Source organism: Microtus pennsylvanicus, chromosome 4 (assembly GCF_037038515.1).
Source record: "Microtus pennsylvanicus isolate mMicPen1 chromosome 4, mMicPen1.hap1, whole genome shotgun sequence".
Lineage (NCBI taxonomy): Eukaryota > Metazoa > Chordata > Mammalia > Rodentia > Cricetidae > Microtus > Microtus pennsylvanicus.
The window spans coordinates 49,153,223-49,164,836 of NC_134582.1; positions in this window are offsets into that span (position 1 = coordinate 49,153,223).

Below are 11,614 nucleotides of genomic sequence, written 5' to 3' on the forward strand. Positions count from 1 at the left end.
TCTGCAGATGAACCAGGGGAGGCTTTGCTATGCCCATGGGTCTAAGGCATTGGCATCTTTGGCCCGGCCAGCTTGTGTCAACAAGGCACATTTAACAACGATTCCACCAGTCTTCACATCAGAGATTCTGGTAAGTTTACTTCTTACCCTGGTCCATTTTAAAGGTATTCCTTTCCTTCCTCTTCTCTCGAGCACATGCACATCAACTTTTCAACTAGAAGAAATACAGGAAATACAAAGAAATCCAGGCCTTGAACAACTAGTGGCAGTCTCCGAGACAAGGAAATTGCAACTCCTGACAAACTGCTTGGCAGAGTGCAAGATGAGAAAATACAGGGAGAATCCCTAAGTGACTTCCCAATTAATTATGCTACACAGGAAATAACCCACCTCTGAATGCTAGCCACCTTCTATAGACTGTACTTCTTATTAATAAAATGGGTATTCTGTAAGGCAGTCATGGAGACTATCAGCCTCTCAAAAAGAATGGGAATGCCCATAGAGGTCAGGAAACTAGCAAGAGTGGGGAGATAGAATGGTGTGGTCAAAGGGCTGAAGGGGAATAATGGAACAGGACAGGTTAAATTAAGGTTGGGCATGCGGTTGCAGAGGGAAGAATAGCAGGTAGGGATAAAGAGCAGTAAAGACCTTTGAGAAAAGTTCTAGCAATCTCCGTGAGACCTGAAGCTATGCAGTCTGGTGCCCAGGTCATCACAATGGTTGATAGAAAGCAGAGCTTGTAAAGGGTCACAGGTTTGATTCAGAAGGTCACAGCTTTTCTGCTTCAAGGTAGCTTCACACTCCAGGTGAATCATGAAGATAGAAAGTTAAACATGGCGACCTGCTTAGATTTAGATTTGCTAATACCAGAGTAAGCATGATGCAAGCAGGCACTATCCTGCTATCTCTCCCATCCCAGATCGCAAAATAAATTAAAACAGTCACTTACTGCTTGACCGTGTCTACTGAAAATTTATTCATACCATGAAAATGTATCCATACCATCCAGGGAGAAGAAAGCAATTGTTCCAAAAAGATGGCTCAGAAAGGAGGGACAATGCATGGAAAATCATCCTTGTTACACGACACGTTGAAGGGGGACATACACAGTTATATATTCAAGCAGTTTGATGTTCATAGATGTTGTTTCAGAGGTATCAAGACAGACACAGACTACTGCCATTTCTAAAGTATGTCTGAAGGGAACTGGTACAAGCCTGTCAGAGACCTGTTGGGGTTCAGCTGCTTGGGGAATATCCTCATTTCACCAGGATTTACAGTCTGCCTTGGGGAGTTGCCCTCCTGGCACCTGAGGATCTGCTGCGAAGGAAGGAGTCACCACAACCATAGAAGATGACCCACGTTGCCCTCGCTCAGGAACAGATGGGAGGTTTCCACTCCCATTATCAGCCCACTAGAGGAGGCCACCAATCCCCTCCAGTGCATAGGAAGAAAACAGGCCTCTGCCAATACTTAACGAGTGAAACTACTTAACAGCAATCTCATGGAATAGCAACTGAGGCAATATGGGAGTATTAAGTGCTTGGTTTAATCAAGATTTATGAGGTAGCACATTCCTGAGCAGTCAGGGTGGGTAGCACAGCCCAGTTATCAGTAAATAAAAAACTGCAGATTTACTCAAGCATGAATTGTCCAATCCATGAAGCATGAAGTCTACAGCATGTTTTATAAAATGAAATTTTCTTGTCTCCAGATATTCTTCTAAATCTCAAATTCTCTCAGTAGCATGAACCAACAGGTAAGCACATTCACGTTCTTCTGTGTTGGGTTATGCCTCCCTAGAACTTGCCATGGGTCATCTCTGCTAGCGTGTCAAGCTCCAAACATGTTATTGCTCAAGCAGCATACCCTGATTAATTCCTAAGCTGAGCTGAATGCCAGATTCACCCAGTGCTATATGAGAGCATGAGTAATAAAGGAGACTCTTCCTCATCCAGCAGGATTGACTCTTCATACTCCAGCAAGAAGCCAGGCAGTCCTAGCTCCTTTTCCTGCAGAGGAAGGAATCCAAGTAAATAGTTTGTAGCCACGTCCAACTTCACCATTTAAATATTGTTATCCGAATTTTCTTTTATCTTCATTTTCAGTACTCATTTTAAGATTGTAGAAGCACTTCTCACTTGCAAATTTTCTCTAGACCGCTTCCCTTACTCTTCACCGCACAGTCCAGGGCCCTGCCTTAGGCTCTGTGCAAGCCATGGCCTACATACACTCTGTTTCTACCCCATCATTCCTTAGGTGACTCTTCCTCACTCATTCCCCATTATTTAATATTCATGTAACAAAGATTTATTGTATCATACTATGTGCTGAGTTATGTCCAGGGCCTGAGTATAAGTTCCAAAAATTGGCCTTGGTATGTCCATTTTTGAGCTTTAATTTTTACTGAGGAAGATACCAAATAATCAAGTTCACAGTTCATCTGATGGTGATGGATGTGGCAGAGAAGTAGAAAGCCCAGAAAGAAGGCTAGAGTACTATGGGATGGGGAGTATTACTTTTTTTTTAATGGGTGGTAAAGGGAAGCCCTTCTGAAAAGATGGAGTTTTAACAGAGAGTTGAAGGAAACGAATGAATGAGACGTAAGCCAGCCACAAAAACACTTCCGAGCAGTCTGTTCTCTCTAAGAGGTCTATGCAGAGAGAACACTGCCAAAGTTCTGAGATGCTGGTTTGGTGTGTTTGTGGAGCAGTGAAGATGCCTTCAGCTGAGAGCACATTGGAGGTTGAGGGCTTACAGGGGTGTGTGAGGACATTAGCTTTTATTCTGAGTGAGGTTCCCAGCCACCAGAGACTGGAGTGAGTCTAGTTAGAATCATAAAAGTAGAGTTCCAGCTGCATTATTGAGAGCAGTGGGCAGTGGGGAGGTGTGAGCACCTATTAGGGAGCCCTTGCAGTAACCCTGACTAATGTGGACTAACGCTTCATGGTAGAGATATTTTTAAAGGAGAGCTGGGAGCATTTTCTGTTGGGTTAAACGTGAGATATGAAGAAAAGACTGGAATATCCCTTTATTCAGATATGGAAGAGTGGGATAAAAAAAGTTGAGGGGAGGTATGAAACTTGAGAGTTTTTATTTGGGACATAAAAAGTCTTCTTGGAAGAATTTGAGCTGCTTTTTTTAGGTACTTGCAGGACCGCATCCATCAGGTACTTGGTATGGGATGAAGCATATCAAGAAGCTGTGCCCTCTGAAATGTTGGGGTACTGACGGGACTGGATGAGATCAGCAATGGAGTGAAGGCATTGTGGAAGGGGTGGAAGGACTCTGAGAAGGGCTCACTGGAAGGAAGAAGCCTTTGCTCTGTGGGCTGTTTCCTCACACCGGCTGTAACAGCCCAACCTTGTCTGGTCAAGTCTGGTCTCTGCTGCTTTGGACCTTCAACAGTAGCTGCTTTCCCAGGCTCCTCATGAACTCCAGGCTTATTTTTAAATTCTACAGCCGTAAATGGTGCCCATCTTACAAATACCAGCTCATATCCCCTTGTGGGATTTGAGCGGTTTTGTTGTTGTTGGGTTTTTTTGTTTGGTTTTGTTGATTTGTTTTTTGAGACAGGGTTACTCTGTGTTACAGCTCTGGCTGTCCTAGAACTAGCTCTTGTAGACCAGGATGGCCTTGATATCACAGAGATCCACCTGCCTCTGCCTCCTGAGTGCTGGGACTAAAGGCGTGTGCCACCACTGCCTGACATGATTTGAGTTTTTAAAACTGGTAAAGTGTTAGGTAACAATGATACAGCAACAACAAAGTCAATTAGTTCCTAGAAAGACCAAGCCCATTCTGTCCCCATTTAATTGGGCTTTCTCTGATCTTTTGCAGAAATTATAATTTTTATGGCTCCATAGTTGGCATTCAGACTAAACCGAGAACAAGGGATGATACTCTATTGGGGAGCCAGGAAATTAAACAGATGGTTAAAACAAATCAAAGCACGTTCATAGCTGTGATAGGGAAATGGGGGTGTATTTATGGTAGACAGAATGATGTCATATGCTACATTTCCCAGAGATGTCTAGATCCTATATCCAGAACCTGTGAATCTGCTATTTTACATAGCAAAGACAAAACAGAGGTTGCAGATGCAACTAACCATTCAGTTGACCTTAGAATAGGAAGAGTTCCATAGGTCATCCAAGTGTGTCCCATGTAGTTATGAAGGTCTTTAGTTATGAGGGAGAAGGGACCGAGAAAGATGTATGGTGAGGAAAGTTATAACAGGGGAAGGAAGAACAAGGAAAAACATGGGTGACTGGGAAGAGCGAGGATGATCGACCTATACAGCCCCAAGGACGATGCCTCTGCCACACTTAGATTATAGCTCCACAACACCCATGCCAATCTTCCTGACTGCAAAACTGTAAGCTAATGTGTATTATATTAAGCCACTCTCTGTGTGGTGATCTTTTACTTTAGTAATAAAAACTAATAGAGCACTTGGTGGCCGTTTAACTTTTTCAGAGGTTTGGGTTGTGAGCTCAAAGCGAACTGCCAATTCTCAAAGACCCGGGACAGTGAAAGTCCCTTAAAATGTCCCTGAGCTCAGGGAAGACTAGTTCTTATGCTCCAGAGCTCTGTAGCTTCCCTTTAGCTCTCTGTATAGGACTGAGATGGCCTGGGTTTTCCCTTGTTCATCTTAGCATGCTTTTTGTTGTCAGTCAAGTTGGTGAGACCATGTGTGTAGCTTCAGACATTACCAGGAGGCACAACATCACAGAAAAACCCCGTGATCCTCTGGCCTGTAACAATCTTTCCACCTTCCCTCTCTTCCTCAATATCCCCTCAAGTAGGGGAGGGTTTTATAAGTATATGCATTGGGACTGGGCTCTACAACTCTGTATTTTGATTGGCTGTGGTGTTCTGTAATGGTCTATGTCTATGCCAAAGGGAAATTTTCTCAGTGAGAGGTGTATACAGACTGAGCAGGCTGGATTTATGTATTTAGGAATATATGTATATACAATATATACACATATGTAACAGCAATTAGTGAAAAATAGAGACCATGAATTTAAGAAGGGAGGGCTTGAAGGGAGGAAAGAGAAGGGGAAATGATATAGTTTCAAAACTAAAACGTTCTCACTGTTGGTGCACACATAGTCAAAGTTCTTTTGGTTACAAGTAACAGAAGTTCTAGTAAAACTTTTCAATCTAAAAGCTTAGCTCAGTAAATGAAAACTTCAGGGGAAATTTGAGCTTCAGGCATAGCAGAAGACAGGTGTTCAAGTATTTGATGTTGGTGACAAAGTCACTCAGTAGCCACTCTTGGCTGGCATTCTTAAGTCTTAGTAAACCTGCCAGAAAGAATATTTCCTTCAGCTCTGGAAGTTGGATTGATTTCTTTCATCAACTTGATTCTTATCTAATCATGATCTCCAAGGGATTACTCAGAATCCTCTTGCAGGTCTGGGTCATGTGTTCATCCCTGAAGTCCAGAAGTAAGAGCCGTACCTTCTGTTCTGTGTGTACAATGAAAACAAGTGAAACCTCACAATGATTGTCCTTTCCCATGATGCCAGGGAAAGGAGTAGGTACTGGTAGTGAGATAGCTGGGAAGTGAATCGACTTTGATGTCAGATGCACTTAGATCCTAATGTTATTCCTGTCCTTTCCTAAATGAGTGTCTCTTGGTAAATTATACGGTCTTATAGAACTCAAATTTACTCATAAATAAAATCAAGCATCAGCTTACCTGGGTCATTTTATAGAGCTGTGTAGCTGTGTGTATGGCATGTGCTGATTGCTCAGGAAACATGCACTCTCTGCTATATTCCCAGGTAGTGAAGACTGAGAGCCCCACATAGCCAGCTGCCCTCACTGAGTATCTCAGCATTTGCTTACATTCCTTCAGGCTCAAAACACCTCACCCTCTTTTAGCATCTACTAACTTGATTACATCTGCCCACACAGGAATGCTTGTGCTTCCCTAACTAAAGAGAAATACTTTTCTTTTGTGTGTGTGTGTGTGTGTGTGTGTGTGTGTGTGTGTGTGTGTGTGTGTAGAAGCAGCATCTCCCTATATCACTATGGAAGTCATCTACAGTAAACAAAGATTAAGAGCTAATGTTCTCACAGGGCAACTTTCTCTATCTCCAGACTGAAAAGGTACACTGTCCTGCAGCAACTATGCACTTACATCTCAAGAGAGATTAAACAATGGTTATGGATTTTGCTAGGTGTTCAGCAAATGAGTAGCAAAGCTGGGGACGGATGTCCACTCTCTCCAGCTTCCTTCAAGCTCGGAACATCTTACAACAGGCATGGCAGAGTGCTGGTCAAGATCACAGCCAATGTGAGGCCATGGCTTTGTAGAGCCCACACAGACAGACTAGGAGGGGGTAAACAGAGGATCTCTAAGGATTTTAGGACTCACCATTAACTTTTTAGTCACGTTCTTAGAACTGGTCTTGTGATTCAGGATCGGATCTGGCATCTTAGCTCCAGGCCCTCCCCACTCACAGGGACACACTGCAGTACTTTCCCAGCTTTCCTTGATGGGGAAAGTTTTCTTCATCACCCACATGCAGAGAAGATGGGAAAAAATCTTTAAAGATTCCACTTGAAACGAAATGGAAAATCACATCGTAAGCTTGTTTCCAGGCCAATAGTGGGGAAGGCAAAAGAATGGGAAAGGTTAGGCTAGATAAACTAGAAGCCAGAGAAGAGAAAACCCTAAAGCTACTTTAAATGTCAGGGGACGGAATGGAATAAGCTTCTCAGATGCACGTAATAGAAATGTTATTCGGTCACACTTTAAAGTCTTTAAAAACAAATAATGCGCTCCACAGTAGCCCACCCAAATCAGGCACAAATCCCATTAGCAGGTCTATTTCAGGGAGAAACAACAGAAACAAAACCCCTCTGCAAACATCACTAACTCACTCTAAAGCTGCTCATCAAGGAAAATGCTAACAGAAGCTGCTCCAACAGCGTCCCTAAGGCCTGCAAAGCTTTCAAGGGAGACTATGCAGTCTGCTGTCTTGACCTTGAGGAGATTCTTAGTTAGAAAATGGCACCAGTCTTCAATTTCTCTATTTTCTTCCCCAAAGCCTCAAGTGACTCTGTGAGTCTTACATTACAAACTTGGCTTCACAGAAGGACACCAATACAGTATAGCTATAGGGCAACGTTGACTTTAGTCTAACTATTTAGAACAAAAGTGAGAAGATGTTGTGGTATATTTCACAAAGAACTGGGGTAGGTTTGTATTCTACCTGGTTGAAGCGTTGGTAGGGACGACTGCTTTGTTGCTTACTTGTTGGCTTTTGTTTTGGAGACAGGGTCTGCTGTAGCCAAGGCTAACCTCAAACAGGCTCTGTACCTGAAGACAGCCATGAACTTCCTATCCTTCTGCGTTTACCTGCTGCATTCTGTGATTGCATGTGTGTGTCATATACTTGTTTCATGAGGTCCTAGAGATTGATGTTGGGGCTGTACTCACACTAGAAACTCTACTACCTGAACTATATTGTACTCACTCTAGACACTCTACTACCTGAACTACGTTATACTCACACTAGAAACACTCTAGGTATTGAGCTACATTACACTCACACTAGACACTCTACTAATTGAACTACATTATACTCACACTAGACACACTCTACGAATTGAACTACATTATACTCACACTAGACACTCTACTAATTGAACTACATTGCCAGCACGTTCCTACATCACTTTCTTCTTTCTGATGTTATTGAAGCACTCGACAGCATTAACCCCACCTCCTTCATGGACATTTTTGCTGAGGTTTTCAAAGACCACACTTTCCTACTATTTTGCCCTGTGTTCTCAGGATAAGCTTCTGTGATGTCCCTTGGGGTCACCCTCCTTTTCTTAGTGATTCCTGGGATTTTTCTGGGCTCTATCTTGCGGCTGTACTCACTGCCCATAGGTGTCTTTGATCCTAGAACTGCATTTGCCTTTGCATGTTCAGGCCTGGTTCCCCCTGAGTTCCAGAGCTACCTAACAGTCACTGCTTTGGGCATCTCAGGTTCTGGCTGCCGTCGTTCTCTGTATTCTTTAGGTTTTTCTCTAAAATCCCTGGGCCCTTGTTATTTCTGCTTCCACTAGCGGCCTACCTGTATTATTAGGAGCCTGGACACAGTCTTAACACCAGTGATTCTCAACTTGTGGGTTCTGACCCCTTGACAAGTCCTCTATCTCCAAAGAACATGTACATTACAATTTGAAATAGTAGCACAATTACAATTATGAAGTAGCAATGAAATAACTTAATGATCAGGGGTCACCACAACGTGAGGAACTGTATTAAAGGGTTGTATTATCAGTAAGGTTGAGAACCACTGGTAACACCTTCTTTTTGACCTTTTTCTATACTACTGGCTGCTCTCAACTGTCACTAGCTCTAAGGCCACAGATAAGGCTTTGGGCCCACCTTCCCTCTACACTCCAGAATGTAGTCTGGCTTGCACTTGTATGGGTTTTGTACATTCTGCCACAGTGACTGTGAGTTCATATGTGCAGCTGTCCGCTGTGTCCAAAGGACACTCTTCCCTGTCGTGGTTCAGTTCTAGTTATTCCACTCTTTGGGTCCCCTTTCCTACACTAATCCCTGAGCTTTGGGAGGAAGAGATCTGATACAGCTGTCCCCTTAGGGGTCAGCATTCCACAGTCTCTCATTCTCTACACCTTAACCAGCTGTGGGTCTCTGTGATAATTCCCATCTAGTACAAATAGAGGCTCCTCTGATGAGGAGAGGTGCGCTGGTCTCTGGGCATGAAAAGGAGTATATTTAATACTAGGGAGTGGATATATTATTATTTAATATTTATTTCTTAGGAGTAGGTTTGATACTAGGAAATGGATGTATTATTATTATTTAATATTTATTTATTAATATTTAATACTAGGGAATAAAGAGGCGAGGCAGTGAAGTCAAGCCTCTGTAATGAGAAGCTTGAGTGATAAAGGAAAAGACCTAGGAGAGGCTAATGGGAAATAAAAAGATAAAGTTTGAAATTAAATTTCAGTTGATTCTTGTACAAAGAGATTGATCTATCTTTTTGAACACTTTGATGGTCTCAAGCTCACAAGTCCTTGAGTACTTGATCTCTGAATATCATTATTGTTTGACTACACAATCCCCTTCTGAAATGACATAGCAGAGGAGGGGCGAATGAGAAGGAACTGGGATCCTAGCTAAGGATGACTGGGAGATTGCTCCCCATGCTTTTTGTACATTTCTTATAAAAGGTCTATTGTTAGTTTAGTAAAGTTGAGTCACTTTATATATTGGTTAGAGTTCTCTAAGAAAAAAATTACAGAGCCAATAGAACAGATAGAGATGTGAACTCTCATAAGTTTTGATTCCTGTAGTTTTTGGAGTCAAGAAGTTTCACAGTTAACCGTCAGACAGCTGGTAATGTAATTAAGTTCAAGTCCAAAGGCCCGAGAAGTGAAGGAACAAGGGTGTGGTGGAAATGCCTTTTTAAGTCAAAAGTCAAGAAGCAGGAGTTTCGAAAACTAAGGGCGGGCAGAGACTCGCTCAGCTCTAGCAGGGTAAATTCATCCTTCCTGCCTCTTGGCTCCTTTCAGGACTTGAACAGTTAGGATAAAGTAATGTTTTACCATCTCTCTGGAACTCCTAAGCACAGGGAAAACAACACAAAATTAACCCTCGTGCCTAAAATGTTATTACAGAAAAACGTTTAATGAAACCATCTAATGTTCATTCTCAGAATTAATATTAACAAGTTGGTATGTCTATCAACAGCAATAATTGTGTCTCTTCACAGGCTAACCTTTGGACATAGCAGAAATTAAATATTTCTAGCTTTCTTTGAACAGGAATTAGATTATTCTGAGTTGGAAGATTTAATTAGAAATCCTTTGGGAAATTTTTAAGCCCATAGTAACTCTTAAATTCTTACTTGTAAATCCAAATACCATATATGATACTTTCTAGGTAAGACTGATTTGTCTTAAAAGCAGGCTCTGCCCAGTGTGTTAAGAAAATGGCACAGAAATGTCTTCAAAGTCTAGAATAGACACTCAGTTGTCAGATGCCCATTTATTAGGATCTGGTATTTCCCTACTCAAAAAGGTGAAATAAATGCTATATAAATATAAAACATAAATAGCCAAAATATTATATTACCTTTCCTGTGTCCTCTTTGGGTTTACTATAGAACTGTCAGGCGATTCTATACATTTCACAAGCCCTGCCCTTAGTGCCCATCACTACTGAATGGTGAGATCACTGATCTGGACCTCTGTTTTTCATCTCTATGTTTGATAACTTCCTTGGCTTCTCCAGGTTCACTCTCTCGCACTCTGATATGCTGTGTCCTAAGTAGCTCACCTGTGCTGACAATATCAGAAAAGTCTGATTAATAGATCATACTGAAGAATTGGGGAGAGTGAAGTCAGGATAATTTTATCTATTGCTTTTCCTTCAAAGTCATCAAGGGCTAACAGAGTCCTTTAACTGAAACTCATAGTCTCTTGTTAGGTAGACTGTTGTGTGATGTTTTTGATATTTACTCTTTAGGCTTTGGGGGTCTGCCCCCCAGCTCCCAAATAAATAACACATGAAGGCTTATTCTCCATTATGGACACCCAGTCTTAGCTTGGCTTTTTTCTTGCCAGCTTTTCGTAACTTAGATTATCCCATCTATCTTTGGCCTTGGAACAATTTTCTTTCACTATTCCTGTGTACCTTTTCTTTCCTTCTTACTCTGTCTGGCTGGGTGGCTACGTGTCTGGCCTCTGAGGTCCTCCTCCTCTTTTCTCATTCCCAGATCCTTTTCTCCCAGGTTTCTTCTCATATTCATCCTCTCTGCCTGCCAGGCCCACCTATTTCTTTCTCCTGCCTCACTATTGCCCATTCAGCTCTTTATTAGACCATCAATTTTTATAGACAGGCAAAGTATCACAGCTTCACAGAGTTAAACAAGTGTAAATAAGCAAAAGTAACACACCTTAAAATAATATCCCCCACAAGTGGACGTCTTCAAATACTTGCTTTGTCGTAGTTTCCCTTCTCACTGCCCCAGGCTCTGATATTGGAGTCGTCATCCATGCTGTTGACCTCCGAGGAAGCCACACTATCCATGTCCTCTCTCTTGAACTGCTCTCTACTCACAGTATGCATAGTTGCCGTTCCTAAGTGGGGAGTCTATGAATGTAAATATTTATAGAATGAGCAAATGAAAGAGAAACATACATGGAAAAGAGTAACCTTCTCAGAAGCACAGGCTGCAGCTGCACAGAGTGGACCAAGAGGTGAGTGATCACCCACCCAGCTGGACATCCCACTCTCTAGGCCCTCAGTACAGGGCCAAAACCCAGGGCCCCTCCCCTTCCTGCCTCAGCTTCATTAGCCAGTCAACAGGCAAGCTTTCTGCAGTTACACTGCTCCAACATCCCCATCCCATCAATAGGACCCTGGAAGCTAAAAGTCCCACTCTGCCCCCAAACCCACCTATCCCCCGTGACCTCAGAGGAACTCTGAGCACAGGTTACGACTACACAGAGCAGAACCAAGAGAGATCTCAGCAGCTCCCTGAGATACAGACAACATGGGCACCATTTGTAAACAGAGATCACACATTTGTTTCCCAGCTGCCCA